This window comes from Rhinolophus sinicus, chromosome 4, assembly GCF_057876585.1.
Source record: "Rhinolophus sinicus isolate RSI-liver-muscle chromosome 4, RSI-T2T, whole genome shotgun sequence".
NCBI lineage: Eukaryota > Metazoa > Chordata > Mammalia > Chiroptera > Rhinolophidae > Rhinolophus > Rhinolophus sinicus.
Genome location: NC_142504.1, coordinates 83,689,846 through 83,707,074, shown reverse-complemented (window position 1 = coordinate 83,707,074; position 17,229 = coordinate 83,689,846). Strand labels below are relative to the sequence as shown.

Below are 17,229 nucleotides of genomic sequence, written 5' to 3'. Positions count from 1 at the left end.
AAGAGCAAATTCCTTGGTGAAGTTGAACTCAAGGTGTTTTAAGATTTATTGCAAGTCAATTTCAAAACATTTAAAATTGGCTTTTATTGTACTAATAAAATCTTTGCAGATATTTGCATTTTTTTCTCTTGAGATGCCTTTTTTTGTATTCTTTTTTTAAATGTGTTTTTCATATTTTAGCTGTGTTATATTTTGCGATAAATTTGTTTGCTTATTTGTTTTTGTAATTTAAACAAATTGATTGTTAATTTCTCAATATAAAAATTGCACCACAAAATAAATATAATTGCACTCCTTGCTCTCTAAGTATTCAAACTGAGAGGAAGCTGTCAGGAATAAAGGGAATTAATCTCATTTAATTTATTTTATTTTAAATTAGTTATTATAACACTATTCAATTTTTGTTTTTTTAAGTTGGCCTATGGTAGGCTGTATTATGTTCCCAAAAATATACCCCACGTCCTAATCCCTGAAAATTGTGAACATGTTATCTAACATGGAAAAAGAGCCTTTGCAGATGTGATTAAATATTTTGAGATGGAGAGAATATCCTGAATTACCTGGGTGGGCCCAAGAGAGTAACATGGGTAATTATAGTGGAAAGAGGATGGTGTAACCGTCCATCAGAAAAAAAAGATGTGACAAAAGAAGAGGGGAGAGAGAGAGAGAGAGCGCGCTCTAACGATGCAAGCAGCCTCTAGAAGATAGGAAAAGCAAGGAAACTGATTATTTCCTAAAGCTTCCTGAAAGAATGCAGCCTTGCCAACACTTTGATTTTAGGACTTCTGGCCTCCAGAACTATAAGGTAATGAATTTCAGTTGTTCTAAGCCCTCAGTTTGTGGTAATTTGTTACAGGAGCAATAGGAAACTAAACCATGAACAATACTGGAAATATTTTGTATCGTGGAGATAGGGTTGTAAAACATAGGGAAGATAACTAATATGTATTTAATACATCTACATATAGGAATAATACAGGTTACATACACACTTTGCAAACCTTATCAAATTTTACCTTTAAAATTTTGTGAGATATGTATTATCTCCAGTTTTACAGCTAAAATTTGATAATGGGACATAAAAAAACAACAACAAAAAACAACACACTGCTAAATGATAGAACTGGCATTCAAAACCAGTATCCTTGACCTTAAAAATCCATTGTCTTTTTACTGAATGTTTGACTACAATTTTAGATCAAAACTATTTCTGAATCTGAAAACATCTGAAATAAAAGTTTTGATACTTCTGGCTTTTTATTGTCATTACAAAGATTATTTTTTATTGACTTTACTAGGCCTTAAGACATTTTTATGATTCATAAAGTATGCTATATGAAGTGTCATAATTTGATATAGCATTTATGTTTCTGGTATCATTAATTTGCAAGCTTATGTAAAAAAGGGATATCATGAATTATATTTGCCATTTCATCTCAAATATGTAAAAATTAGATTATGTTCTAACTTATTCTACATATTGTGGATTTTTCTCTATTCATTGAATTCTTAGCTTTATAAATAAAGTCTTGTCTTTTTTTTTTTTTTTTTCCCCACTGTTTTTCTCCAATGCACTGTTAAGGCCTGGAATCGTCCACCCCTCAGACAGACATAGGACACACACGATAATGCAAGTCACACAGCGAGGTTTATTTCCAGCCAGCTGGGGTCCCAGTCTCTGCCCGACACAGCTGGTTTTAACAAGGACCCCAAACCCTTAAAGCTAAGGGTTTTTATAGCGTTCTTAAGGCACTCAGTAATTTTCCATAGTCTTAGGGAGTACAAGATAAACTACAGGACTTACATAGCTGCGAAGAGTATAAGATAAGCTACAGGACTTCTGGTCTCTGTGCTGCAACTGCCCACATCCTGGAATTTACAATTAGGTTGTTTTAAGCTAAGGGCTGTTGTTAACCCTGACCTTAAGGTAGCAGTTCTCATGCTAAGGGTCTCTTACAGCATTTGTTCTTAAAATAGTGATCTAGAACAGGTAGTATCAAAGAACCACCAAATGGAAATTAAGTTTTTTATTAGTTAATTGAGTCTTCTGCTGTGGCTAAATGCTGTTCTCCTGAATCATTATTTACTATCAAAGTTCCAAAAGGTTCAGGATTGGGTAAAGCAGGGCACAGACACATTTGAGTAATACCACCCAGTGCATGTAGAATATAAGAGCTACTGGGGAAACTAATAAAGAAAGAAGCAGGGGGATTCCCATCATTCCAGGCTTAGACCTTAACCTACCGGGACTGCAAGCATCTTGGAAAGTGCTCCTGAAGAGTTCTTGCCCCTACATAAGCATTTTCTGTTTATGCGGGTATTCGGGGGAAAATCTAAGCTCTCTAATCAAAGCAGGGCTTTCTTTGCTAGAAAGGGGAGACTCTAGAGCTAGTGAGGGATGTTATTCAAATCTCCCATTGAGCTCATTCAATCTGCTGAGCCCACTTTGGCAAAGCTACTGAAAAAGATGAAATGTACCAGGACCACAGAAATTGCATCAGTGGCTAACGGAATCTGGGGAACGTGAAGCATTTCCTGCTTCGTCACCCAAGTGATGTTGGTCCAAACAGACTAGGAAAAGTCAATATTAGAGTTTCTTAAACTTTCGCCTGCACAATCATCATCTGGAGGGCTTGTTAAAACACAGAGTGGAGGGGCCTCGTCGCAAGAGTTTCTGATTCTCTAGGTCTGAGTTGGCACCTGACAATTTGAATTTGCCACAGGTAATCCTGATGCTGCTGATCTATTGTGAGAGATAGTCTTTGGGAACTACTAAATTATGCTATGATCTACTTTCTTCCCTAACTTTTTACACACACTGCCTGTTGATATAGAAGCCCTTCGCCCCATTGTTCATGTGAAAAAAATTATTCATCTTTTCACAATTCACCTCCTTGAAGATATCATCTTCATTCCCTTACTTTCTTCAGCCCGTTATTAGTTGGCCCTTTTAAATGCTCTCCTATTCTGTACCTGCATCTATTATTTTTTCAGCAGTGTTTCATTTCCCCTCTATCCTATAAGCATCTTTAGAACATTTATGATTAATTTGTTTCTTTCATTTTTTTCGTTTTTTTGTTTGGCAGCCTCACTCTAGTAGGGTAACATGATGACTTGTATATTTAAAATATTGGGCAGTTGCACTATTTAAACAAAGTATCTTATCTTTATATCTGTATCACTTTTTTTGATAGTTTGGTGTTAAATGAATTTGACCTACAAAGATATTATGGGTATTGATTTATTTATCTGTGTAGTTGATTCCAAACCATTACTTGAAAATATTGCAGTATTTGGTGAAGGTGGCAGACATTGTTATTCACATTTCTTAGAAAGAAAGATGGAAAAGGAAAAACAGAAACAAGTTATCTACCAATAAGTCAACAGCAGGAATGAAAATAGGCCCAGGTAAGGTGGCAGCATATACTATTTTCTCTTCTCAAATTTTGTATGTGACTTCTAAGTCATTTTATCCCATATATTCCAGCCTGAAAAAGAGCTAAAGTTAACAGCTATGTAAATACTGACTCAGTCACGTCTGGATCGCAGTTCTACCACCCACTAATAAGCTGTTCCCTGTTGTGAAGTCAAAATGTAAAGTGTAAAACACATCAGAAACGTGTTCTGTTATAACAGCAAATCTGAAATAAACAGAATCTTTTTTAAAAAGCAAGATTGTAGGAGTACAGAGAGCATTTTGTATATGATTTCTAATACAAGAAATATTTTCCAAGTAGGGCGTATGTAGTTTACAAATAGACAAGAAACAACAAGAAAACTGTGAAGAGAGCTATGTACACATCGTAGGGCTCTGGTTAATCAGAATTACATGAGCTACAGTTCTTGAGATTTTTAATCAAAATGTTACTTTTTGAGATGAAGAATATAAATATATGGGAGTATGTATTTCAGGATATGTTGTATATTTTTAATATTACATGACCATGGAGTAAAACTTTCAGGTTAATCAATTAATCATTGAACTGTCAAAAACAAATTGCACTGGACACTTAAAAATGGTGAGGGAGAATTTATTAAAGACTATTGCAATAAAGATCAAGCCTTCAATGAAGCAAAGTAGGATTTTTAAACTCTGGGGAAGACTAATGGAGAAGTACTAGAGAACTTTGGAGAAGGTTAGTCAATGTGATTAGGCTATCAGTATTTGCTAATTCTTGCTTATCAAAGTAGGGCTCATATTCTCCCCCAAAGACTGAGAGATCAAGGCCTTATCTTTTTTAATGATTACATTTCAGGTCCTAGAGAAAGATAGTCCTGCATTGTAGAATATTTACATCCCAATTGGATAGAGAAATAATTTATAATTAAAAGTTTTCTAAAGCAAATGCTGTAAGTAAAGGGAGGTCAGGAACTTATAGTCAGAAAGAAACCTATCTAAAGTCTAATGACCCTGAAGGGCATATTAAAGCCTCTGGGTCAGTGTATATAGTGCATAATTTGAATATGAATTATAATACTAAACACATTAAAGCTATCTTGAACAAATTTTAATGCTGTTTTTTTAGGATTCAAAATTAACTTTAGAAATATAATATTTCAGGACTTCTTTTTTTCCTATCTTACACATGTGTAAAAAATGCCAATGAGTAAATAATTGTTAGGAGGATACAGGTTATATTTTTCTTTAACTGAAGAGCACAATACATAAGAATGTTCTTCTGGTATTTTTTAAAATATCACAAAGATTTTTTAATTGCAATCAAGGCTATCAAATTGAATTTTGAACAGTTTGGAAATCTAATTTATACCATATAGGCTTTTGCAAAAAGTACACAGGAAAACTAGATAATTCAAACAATAATGGTGATGATGATTTACATTTCCAATCTTTTTAAAAAGAGGTATCAACATAATATTTGGTAACATCAATTATATAGTTTTATAACCATAATTTATTTGTCTGTATTTGTAATCAGACCAGCAACATGTTGACATGAGTAATAATAATAGTAATAATAAAAAAATTCTATCCAAATTTAATATTTTATTTCTGCTGGTGAGATCATGCAAATTAATTATTTAAGTGATGTGGGGTGTTCAATTATTTTGCTTATCTATTGTAAAATTATTAAAATTGAAACAGACAATAATACATTTAAAGAATGAAATAAGTTGTATGGAAAAACTAGAATAACAGTACAGAGCTGAGTAATTTTGAGGTAAACCTTCAAAACTGTCTGAGCATTTCATCTCCATTTAGTTATACAAAAAAACAAGAGCAAAACAAACAAACAACAACAACCAAAAAACCAAATAAACAAAAACACCAATCTAACAAAGAAAACAAAAAAGACTATAGGGACTTTATTTAAGTTCTTCTAGCACAAAAGAGAAAGGAAGAGGGGGGGAAAAAAAAATCAACCGTCCCAGTTCACTACTATTCTTCTTGGAGGCCTCTAAGTTTCATTGTCTATCAGAATAAAATCAGTTTGTGCTTTTGTGGAAGAAGGGGACATTTCCCCTTTACCTCCTCTGGTTCATTTTGCCTGGTTGAGTAACTAAAATGACCTAAGAATGATTAACAGGAAAAAATCAAATTTAATTTCATGTGCACAGGAACCCCACATACACAGGAGTCAGAAATCCCACATACATGAAAGTCTCAGAGACAGAAAGGTAAAGCTAGGTACACAGAGCAAAGGGTGTCAAAAGAAAAAAAAAAATGTATACACATTTTAAGAAAGAAAAAAAACCTAGTAAGATTGTAATACAAGGAATGATGGTAGCATTCATTTGATTAACGTCATCTTTTGAGTGAACGTCATACTACACATTGCTACCGTAATTCAGTTCAACTTCAAAAAATAATAGATAACATCTCTTAAAATGTATACTTTTTTTGGGCACCCCTGGTAGGTAATAGGATAGGGGCTTGGAGCTTCAAAGGAAGGAGAGTAATTCACAGGATGATAAGAAGAGCAGATGTTCAGTAATTAGATGTTTGCCCTGCGATACAGCTAGGTCATAAAAATGTATTTCTGGTAATAACTCTTATTATGGGCAAGGTCCCCAATTTAAATTATTTAAAGGTGAGGTAAAACAGCCTGAAGAGTCTCCATTTCTTTTAATTTAAAATAATCTACATGCCCAAAGTGGAACATCTTGGAATATCTATTGGAATCCCTTCACTTTGGAAATGGCCCAAATCATCTGGCTGTTACACATCCAAGATTCTTATGAAAAAGACTGAATTGAAGATATCAAAGGTCATTGGAGTAAACGACTAAAACAGTGCTATGGTAATATTGATAATGAGGCATATAATTAACTGGACTTTATTTTGGAGCTCCTCAGCGACGAAAAAGAGAATTATATACGAAGTGAAAATTTAGAGAAAATTAGGGATAAAGAGAAAAGCCTATTTTAAAAAATAAAATTTCACGTTGGTTGCAATTTAGTGTAATGAGGTTTTACTCTCAAGTGAAAATCCATTAAACGACAGAAATAATTTAAATAATGAGAAATTCTATGAGATGTGACAGCAAAGTCCATATATCCAGGAGACACATTCTATCCTGACTTCTGTCCTTAAAAACCAAAATGAATCTCTTTCAATTACTGGTTCATTTTGACCAATTCAAACAACATAGTAAGTTGAATAACCCAATAACCTTTTTTTCTTGGCTGCATTGAATTATTTTATTAAAATTTTATTGAATTATTGTTGTGCAAATTGACAGGTATATTTTATTTAAATGTATATGTCCATGGCCAATTTCCTGAATTTCTGTAGTTTGTTTATTCAAGCTTACATTATAATTTTTTCTTCATGTATATAGTGATGCAAGTTGACCTGTCATCTGTGTATATTTCGTTGGAAATAACCACTAAACCACCTTTAAATGGGAACAGTAATAATTCATTAAATAATTATTTTTTGCCCTTAGAAAAATGTCATTTATCATAAAAGCCTCTTTGAGAAAGCCACTTTCCCACTAACAGTGTAGTTTCCCACTGTTAAGAAGTAGATACTTCCGCCATTGGCCACCTGTATGAATATCAACCGGTCTATTATTTTTTCCCAACTTTAGTTTTGTTATTGGTGAAATGGTGATAACTGCCATTGTCATAGAGTTGTTTTGAGGAGTAAATGGATTTATTCAGATTATGCCAAATTATGGGAATGGGGTTTGGGAAAGGGACCATTTAGGAAAGCTCATTGACATTCATCAAAAGAATAACTAACTAGAAGTGACTTTCAAAAGCATTTAGCCATTTCCATCATTTACAAAGGAAATTTAAGATTACTTGGTGTAATGATTTATCAAGGTTATATAAATCGTTAGAAACCATGGCAGTATTAGAATCTAGTATTTCTAATTTTTAAATCAGTACTTAGAAAGCATTTCTTTAATTATTCCACTAAGTAAATAGCATTAATTGTAGTATTGCTGAAAATAATAAATTACCCTACAATGTGTTTCAACAAGACACTTTTGTCTCCATTTCTGAATTCTCAGAATCTTCATTGAAAGCCATATGGAAATTTCCAGTTCTAGGAGTATTTCACATTTTATTGTTTGTATTCTGAAAAATCAGTGAAAGTTTGAAACTAACTTCAAGATAGCTATGTGCTTATTTGTATATTATAGTTTTATCAGCAATCCTTTCTTCAGGAAATAAAAGCCAGTTGAGTAAATACGTATGTATTTCCCTGGATACAGGAAAATATTAAAATAATTTGTAATACTCAGAATCTAGAAAGAAAATATGTAAAATAATTACTTTAAACATTGGGGAAGTATTCAGTATTCACACACACACACACACACACACACACACACACACAATCTTTTATTAATGTTTGAGGAGAACAAATTTAATTGTGACAAATAAAAGCTCATGTAAGTGGAATGCTGGGATAAGTACTGCAGCTTTGTAGATTTTTCTCCCATCATTTCTGTCGTTTCTGACTGGGTAATCCAAGAACAATTCATAAGTTTGGGCAGAATTTTTGATTAATGAGCATGGACTACTTAGGGCTACAACTCCTAATTTCATGAGAAAAATTGAATCATAGGGTGGAGTATCATCTGGTAGGTTTCAACTATTTGTCTCTGGCAGATAGTAATCTTCTGCTTGTTGATTTAAGTGTCTTGTCTAAACAAAAATGAATTACTACTTATACATAATAATTGTAATATATAAAAATAAAAAATATCTAATTATTTGTTATGCATTTACTTATAATCTTTGATAAACATTTATCTGTATATATAATAGTTAATACCAATTATCTCATTTAAAGAAAAATTTATGTTATGTATTAATAATTTAGAGTGTTTACTTATTTAATTACTTCTTAATTAAAATTAGCAATTTATAAAATATGCATTCTTTTAAAACAACTAATGAAAGATATAAGTAAATAAAATAATTATTTTACTTACAAGTTGATAATTATTACTACATTATTATACTTTTTGGCTGCAATTTATTTCCTTTTAATGCTTTTAATAACATATTTTCATAGGCTTTCCAAGTGAAATAGTTTGGGACTTATAACTATAAATGATCTCAAATATCATTGTCAATAACAAGTGTTATTTTCACTTAGTTAATGAAACACAATTCTTATGGTTGATAATCTGGGATGAAGAGAAAATGATTGGTTATGTTCTCAACTTAAAAATGGTGACTGACTACTCAGAAGCCTTATTAGAATATAACTTTGAGTGTGGATTACTTCTGGGCTCTCTTTATTGAAAGTGACAGCAGAAACTTATTAGAACATTCTCCTATAACTTAGACTTTTGGTCTGAATTTGGAAAATATTTTCTTTTTATAGCAACTCGTAAGTGTAGTTGAAATAAGATCCATTTTACAGATTAATTAATGTTGAGGAAACAAAATATCCATTAATCTTCATTTAAATGATTAAAAGTAGCCTCATTTTTTTTCTCAATTTGCTCAAATTACTAGAATATGACATAAAGACTCCAAAAAGAAATTATCTAATTGGTTATTTTTGTGAAATATTTTTAAAAATATGAAATAAATTAGTTTATGATTATTAATACACACATATTTTGGTTTTCTCATTAGTCATGTGGATATGTGCCATGCACATATATCTACTATGTTATCTATAACCTGTGTTCAACAGGGATTATGTCCTAGAGACTGTCAAAAGTGAGGTACGTACCATGAAACACCCACTTTCAGTGAAAACATATTTCAGATTTACTGAATAAATCTTGTTCCATTGTCCTAAAACTAATAATAACCTCTTCATACTTCCAGTAGTCTCCTCTGTTTCATTGGTTTGGATTTATAACATAAGCTGATCTAGTGGGTCAAACGGAAGGGTTATCAGAAAATCATTTGAGAACACACAAAAGACAGGTTGAAAGGGGCAGTTCATAACTTAGATATGGAAATAATTTTTATACATAATCATAGGAAGGTAAATATCTATACATTATCAAATCTTAATAGATATTTCTGTCCATTACTCTTGTCAATTACTCAAAAGCACTTGTGTCAATTTCCTCAGGAAAGCCACGATCTATTTCTCTGATGAGTCAGCAGGGGGCAGTAGGTATCGTTAAAAGAGAATCCAAGAAGCTTGAAGATACCGTCTTTTCCAATGAGTTCCCTGGTAAACTCTTCTAAAACAAACCTGGTACAAATAACTGCTGTTTCTTTGTTAGTGAGTGCTTTTATACATCTGGTTTGGAAATAAACTGATGTAAAAAGCACACTTATTCTCAGTTTCCCCAGAGTATACTCGTTGGATGTATTAATTTTCAACGTAAGAAATTTGATCCATGTAAATAAAAAACCCTCATTGGGGCATCAAGAATAACACATTTGGATTTAAATGAGCCCTTGTCTTGATTTAACAGCTGACAATATGATATGGGTGGTACTCTTACTCAGTTTCCCATCCAATAAAGATATTTAGCCATTAATTTTATTTTTTCTATGTGTTTGAGATTATAACAATACTTAGGATATAGACTACTGCAGAACCAAGGTTTCCTAAAATAAGTCACGGCAATATTAACAATAGTGTTGTGTCTTTTAGTTTAAAAAAACTGCTTCAATGAGGATTTTTGCTTTACTTTTTTTTTTTCCGAAGTCTGTTTAAAATATAGCTCTATGTGGTTACTATGTGATAACGATACCTGATTATATGATAGAGCTGCACAATAATAATTTACAAACTGTCATGTGTGAAATTTTGCATTGAATCAGATAATCCCAGGCTGCCAAAGTATGTTCTATGTCATTACATTGGATGTAATAGTACAGATTGTGTAACAGTATATATAATAAAAACACTGTTTCTTTTATGATTAAAAATTTGACTACTACTAACAATTGTCACCCCAATAAATGTAATTAAAAAATTAAAAAAAAAATTGACTACTATAAATGATCACTCTGTCAAGTGTTATAAGATTTTTTTATAAGATTCACTGGAACTTTGTACATTAATTAAAATGATCCACCAGAAACGCAGGGACTCCATTAGGAAGAACAGTTTGCTCTAACTAGTTACTTTTTATAACTTCAAGAATATTTGAATAAATGTCATATTCAATTCCACCCACTATCCTATTGCCTTTTATTCTGTAACAAATATGAAAAAGGTGATGAGAGGAGTTTACAAATGAGACAGGCCATGCCACTCACAAGCTGAATAACATTATCATGATTCTTATCTCCTGATGAAACTAGAAAATTGAAATTGTGCTGCAGAATGACTCTCAAATAAAACTGAGGTCTTTTCCTTGAATGTTGTGAAGGGTTGCAGAACCCGACACTCCAAAATATACCTCTTAGGCATAAGGATTATTTTGAGCTGGTTATTAAAACAAACAAACAAACAAACAAACAAACAAACAAACTAGACAAGGGAGAAGCTCTAAAAACCAAGTAGAAGTTACTCTTTGAAAGAGACATTCATATTTACAAGGGTGGTCACTGTTTGTAAGTGTGCCTCCCTCTCTGTACCAGGAAGAGGAGGATGACCAAATCTCTAGAAACTCATCAATGGAGAAGGCATGGATTTAAATCTGCATCACACCTTACCCTTGTTTTCTGTGCTTTTCCTGATAATCTCCCATAAGTGAGTCCCCACTTTCTTCCCCCCCATCCCCCCGTGTCTTTCTTGTCTTAGCTAGAGATGGTATTGAAGGTGGTGACTTGAATCATTTTGGGGAGTTGTTCAGTTTTCCTGGGTATCTCCCATGTGTGCAGGAGGTATACATGTTACTAAACTATTCATTTTTCTCCTGTTAATTTGTCTTTTATTATGGTTGTGGGGTGTGGATCTCAGCCAAAAACCTAGAAGGGTGGAGAGAATATTATTTTTCCTCCCCCACAGCTCTGATAAAGAAAAACATCCAGGTATATCATGCTGCATACCAATGTGTGCTGTCATCAATATTTGTTGTCTATGATCAAAAGTCAAAAAACAAAAATTATCAAAGAATTAGCCGTGTGTGTTGCGTGTGTGTGTGTGTGTGTGTGTGTGTGTGTGTGTGTGTATGTGTACATTTTATGTATGTGAAACTTAACTGCAGGTAGGTTTAAAATGCAAAATGTGGGAAATTGGTGGCAAGAAGGTTTGATAAGTTGCAAGGCTGGGTAAGAGAATGTAGAATCTGTATGGAATGGGAAAGAGGTCTCATGATTAACTGATATTAGTTTAGGATGGGCCGTATGAAAACAGTCTGTTTGTGTCTATTTTAGGAACGATGGGATAACTGGCTAGGATGCCAAGATAAAACGTATGCCCAGTCAAGAAGATATATGCACAGAGACGATAAGCAGCAGCCTTTTTCAAAATTGGGTACATTCAATCTACAAAAACAAGGAGAAAATCAAGTTATAAATAAAATCAAATATCACTTAACAGTTTACTTTTCTGAGTGAAAAATTTCTATCAATCCAGGCTTTGTGATGGCATCCAATTTCTTAGTTGGGGGATAGGCCAATTACTCACTGTAGCAAAAACAGATTGAATCAATAATAGGTGTAATGATGATAATAACAGCTAAAATTTCTTGACCTTAAATCATCTGCTAGGAACATTTCCAAGCACTCTGCATATGTTGTCTTATTAGATCCCGTGACAAATCTCTGAGGCTGATATTAATTGAAGATCCATTTTACAGATGTAAATATTTAGGCAAAGAGTGACTGTCATGCCCAATGTTCTGGCGGGAATTACGTTGTGGAGCTGGAATTTGAATATAGAAATCTGAGTCGAGAAATGTAGACTCCCTTGGCATATCTATAAAGCTACATATTGAGAACTCTGAAATAGTTATCAGATTTGTGTTCTAATTTTCTGTGGCTAATAAATACTTTGGCCATGAAGATACTAAAAATATTTTGGTTACATGTTACTAATGTTAAAAATTTAGGTCAACTAATACTGCAATTGTCTATTTCTATTAATTAACATACAATATAGGGCTTTTCCAACCATGCTTTGGAAGTTTTCAGCATGTCAGCTCAGATGGAGTTGAAAGAAATGACTGATGATATAATATTTCATTAAACAAAAACAGGTAGAGAATTACATGACATCTGAAGAGGCTTCGGTTGTGTTTAGTTGTTTCTGTGAGAAAAGGGATAAAAATAATTTAGATAAAAACAATACAGAGTAGACATCAAAACTATATACCATTGAGGATGAGGAAATTTTACCCCTTACCCTCTTAGTTCTTCTGGCTGGTGGACTAATTCAATGACATACGGACAATTAGCAGAAGAAAATCTAGTTTTAATACCCATGCACTAGGAATTCACATAAGCATGGAAATCCCAAAGACAGTAAGGCAAAATGAGGTATACAAGTTATTCAGAACTATGGGGGGCAGAGGACTAAAGAGGAAGAAGTAAGGCAATACACAAAGAGGTGAAAATAGTTAATGTTTAATAAACAAATGTTAATTGGGCCATCTTGAAACAATGAGACACAGAGAGGACTTTGATCAAATGGGCCTTGCAAGGTTCTTCCCTGTCTATTGAGCTTAGTTCATAGTAAAATACAGTTATCGATGATTATGGCTCCCTTTCTGGAACAGGTCTTTTATCTAAATTCTTTCAGGTAGTAAGGGGGAAGGTCAAAGTTTGTTCCTGAGACTTCTGGGCCTTGATTGTTTTCAGTTAGAAACAATCTATGTACCAGAGTGGTCTTAGGGGCACATCTTAAGGCTATTCATTCTGACCTCCTATACTATCATGAACATTCTATTTCTTCTAAGTTGTTTAAGTTGGAATATACTCATGTATTTTTCTGATTCTCTTCTGTTTCTACATTATATTACCACTATTTATGCATTTTCCTTTTACTGCATTATATTTTCAACAGCTTGACATAAGGTCCTTATTCACATCATCTATTGGCCGGCAAAATGCACTGAATGATAATAAAAGAGGACAACATATATTGTACAGTTACTATGTACCAGAGTCTGTGCTAATGATATGTTCATTACTTCATTTCATCTTTATGACAGCATGAAGTCCTCATAGATTAAGTAGCTTAAATTCTCATGATCCTAAGTGGTGAGACTAGAATCCCTTCTGCTAACTCTAGTGCTGAATGTTGGAGAATGGGGAGTGGAGAGTGTGGTGAATAAATAAATGAATAAATCAATATACATGTGAATGAGGCATCATTCTCAGTTTCACCTTACATTGCATAAGGTTAAGTTCTGTCATTATGTGCTATGAAAAAAAAATTACAAAAAATTTCTAACTCTTTTAAAGTGTTTCCTGATATTTTGGAACTCTTTCACACTAGAAATGAAAGAGTGATATAATATTTAGGTGCATTTATTTTCAAGGTATAAACAATTGAATGATTTATTCCACTCTGACTGTTTTGAAGCTTATATGTCATTGCTTAAGGTACAGGAAATTCATTGAGCTTTTGGTAAATCTGCCAAAAGATTTTACTGTCATAAGTGATATAAATTGAGAAAAATATTTTCCCCCTGATTTTATATTATATTCTTCTAATTGTTACTGGGAAAATGACATTTAAACCTTGGCTTTTGTCTTCTTGAAGGAAAGACTTCAATCAAGAGACAGAAATTTGTACAGCGTGAACAGAAGTTTATTAGTAAAAGAAGGTACACTCTGAGACATGGCGTGGGCTGACCCCAGAGAAGGAAGCAGCCTCTTTTTACCTTGCGTAAAGGCTTTACTTTCTATGGATAGAATTGCCTCCCTCTCTCCCCTCTCTTATCCGTCTCTCTTCCCCTGAGGTGCCTTGTCCTCTGGCATTTGACAGTACATTTCTTTGATTTAGGGGCTTGTGTAAACATATCCCTTTGATTTAGGGACATGTGTAAACACATCCCCTTGGATTTGGGGGATGTGTTTACATGTCCCTTTGGGGTATGTAGAAACCTGGAGTCCTGTTGGGTGAGTAAGGTATTGGTGACAGACAGGATGTGTTCTCCTCTTCTCCGACTTTTAACAACTTATCTCTGTGATTCAGAGGTATGTGTCAGCCTGGAGTCCTGCTGGATGGCTGCCAGGGGTCTTGTCCCAAGTAGGAGCTGCTGCAAGGGCTTTCTAACCAGGGCTAAATTTCTCTTTTTCCTGCTCATTTCTATCGATCTACCTACTCTATCATAATCGTGTGTGTGTGTGTGTGTGTGTGTGTGTGTGTGTGTGTGTGTGTGTATTATATGGATATGGCTAACAAGTCAATGGAATGAATTGGTGAGAAATTTTTCATCGCTTCAATTTTCAGGATAGAAAAGGAACGACTGGAAGAAGTTTGCTGCCATTTCTATCACAGACACCTTGATTCTTCCATTTTTTGAATCTGAGAGATGGGATGGGAAGTACATCCATAAATTGAACAAAATGTCTACATTATGCAATGTGCAATTTATCATGATCTTCAGCAGGACATCTGACATGATCAGATTTCCAATGTTCTGATCATGGTGTCTGCAAGCAAAGAGATGTAAAAAAGAGATTGATTAGATTCATTTAAAAAAATGTGTTCAATCTTTTTCTCTGTCAAATAAATTAAAATCAGATTTAAAAACATCATCAAGATTTTATGGTAATGCTATTAGTCGATTTATAAAAGCAATAAAGAGCCTTTCTACAAATTCTATGAACTAGATAGATTACTGATAGGAAATTGAAATGTTATGCTTGTAATTTATATGTGTATGAAATGGAATAGAATGTGGATATTTCAATTCAAGGACCCTCTTGTTATTTTGTTTGTATGTTTTTATTTTCATATTTCAGGTCTTTTAGTATATAATAGCCACGATGAACAATGAAACAAAATAAAATTTAGAAGTAACATTTTGCTTCAGGAGAGATAAAGTATACTAACGCTTATCAATGCAAGGTTATATTGAATTTATTAAATTATTATTAGTTCAGAAAGTATAAATTAGCTCTCCTGAGAAGTTTATACAGTTAACACTTGAACAATGCGGGGTTTAGGGGTGTCGAACCCCGACCAGTTGAAAATCCAATTCTAACTTCTGACTTCCTCAAAATTTAACTACTAATAACCTAGTGTTCACTGGACGTATTACCGATAACATAAACAGTCGATTATCACATATATATGTTATATGTAATATATATTATATTCTTACTATAAAGTAAGCTGGAGAAAATAAAATGCTATTAAGAAAACTTTAAGAGGAGACAAATTCACAGTATTTATTGAAAAGAATTTGCATATAAATGGGCCCATGCAGTTCAAACCCATGTCGTGCAAGGGTCAGCTGTGTATGAAATGGATTTTTTTGAGCTAGCTGAAATAAAATTCATGGAGTAAATAGTGCATCATATAATCAAATAAAATTTAAAAATCGGAATAATTTATAACAAACACTTATATTGTACTTACTATTGGTCAGATACAATTATATATAATATGTTTTGTATATTTTAATTCAATTCATAAAAGTGTCACAATTAACCTCATCGTATAGGTATAAAAACAGAGGCACAGAGAGATAAAATAAATTACCCAAGGACTTCAGTTACCAACAGAACAAATGGGATGTGAACTAAGCACTTTGGTTTAGAGTTTGAGACTTTAATCACTATTCTAGATTGACTCCTCTATTTTGTCATCTCAAGAATCTAGAAACAGTAGGTTATTTTTGTACTCACCAATCCTTTTTATCTAAAAGTTCATGTTAATGTGTGTTATTAACATTTGGGAAAGAGTACCTATATCTAATATATGACCTTACCGAGATTTGAGTTGCTTTCCCTTTCCTCACTTCCTTCTTCCTTTCATCTATCCCTTCTTCCTCTCTTCCTTCCATCCTTCTTTCCTTCCTCCCTCTCTTCATTCTTTCCCTTCTATATTACAACCTTTTAAATAAAAATATCATCTAGGCTAAATCCAAAATCACTTTAATTTGACCTGGCAAATCAGTCCCAAAACACTGGTTGAAATCCACATCTTTTGCATGTTCGTACTTTTTGTAAATGATTTACTTTGGAGCATCACAAAAGTGAATCTATTGAGATAATAATGAATAACAGGGATTTTGATCCAAAACTGCTTTTGAAATTCCCCCAAATAGAATATTTTATATTTTTCTCAAGAAAATAGGAAATATTATAATATCTCACAGCCAAATGATAGAAAAATACAATTTTTTGAGAAAATTTTGTCAACCTTCCATAAGCAAATTTTCATCATTCTCAGTACTATTACTTTTGAGTTATTTTAAAATAAATTAATTGATTAACATACTGAAATAAAATAATGATCAATTCGAAACTAATTACAGGGAAATTTTAAATATGAAAATATGAACAGAGCAATGTTAATTAATCTGATATATTTTTGTATATTTATTACATGAGACTCCTAAGTTACAGTGTCAAAAAGCACGGACTCTAGAGAAGATAGTATTGGTTCAGATGCCATATTTACCACATTGTATCTGTGTAAACTTGGGCTATTTACTTAATCTCTGTGATTCAGCTTCTTTATTTGTACAATGGGGGTAAAAATCTATGTTAAAATACTGCTGTGTCTATATGTCTATGTTTACCTATATCATCTATCTATACTTAAACAGAGCCTAGCAGCTAATGAGAATGTAAAAGTATTAGGATTTACTATGTGTAGGAGATGATATGATATAGGGTAGCGGCTAACCACTAATTTTAAAATCATGCTATCAGGGTTCAAGACTCTTCCATTTGCTAGCCATGCAATCTTAATCAAGT

At 33.0% G+C, this 17,229-nt stretch overlaps 1 long non-coding RNA gene across 1 annotated transcript in view; it reads left to right on the top strand.

Annotated features, from left to right (window-relative positions):
- LOC141573152 (uncharacterized) overlaps positions 1-17,024 on the top strand; it is a 71,502-nt gene extending 54,478 nt beyond the window's left edge. The window contains exons 3-4 of the long non-coding RNA XR_012498772.2: positions 14,057-14,120; positions 14,750-17,024. This is a non-coding gene — a long non-coding RNA (uncharacterized LOC141573152). The remainder of the gene's footprint in view (positions 1-14,056; positions 14,121-14,749) is intronic.
- Positions 17,025-17,229: the final 205 nt, after the last annotated feature.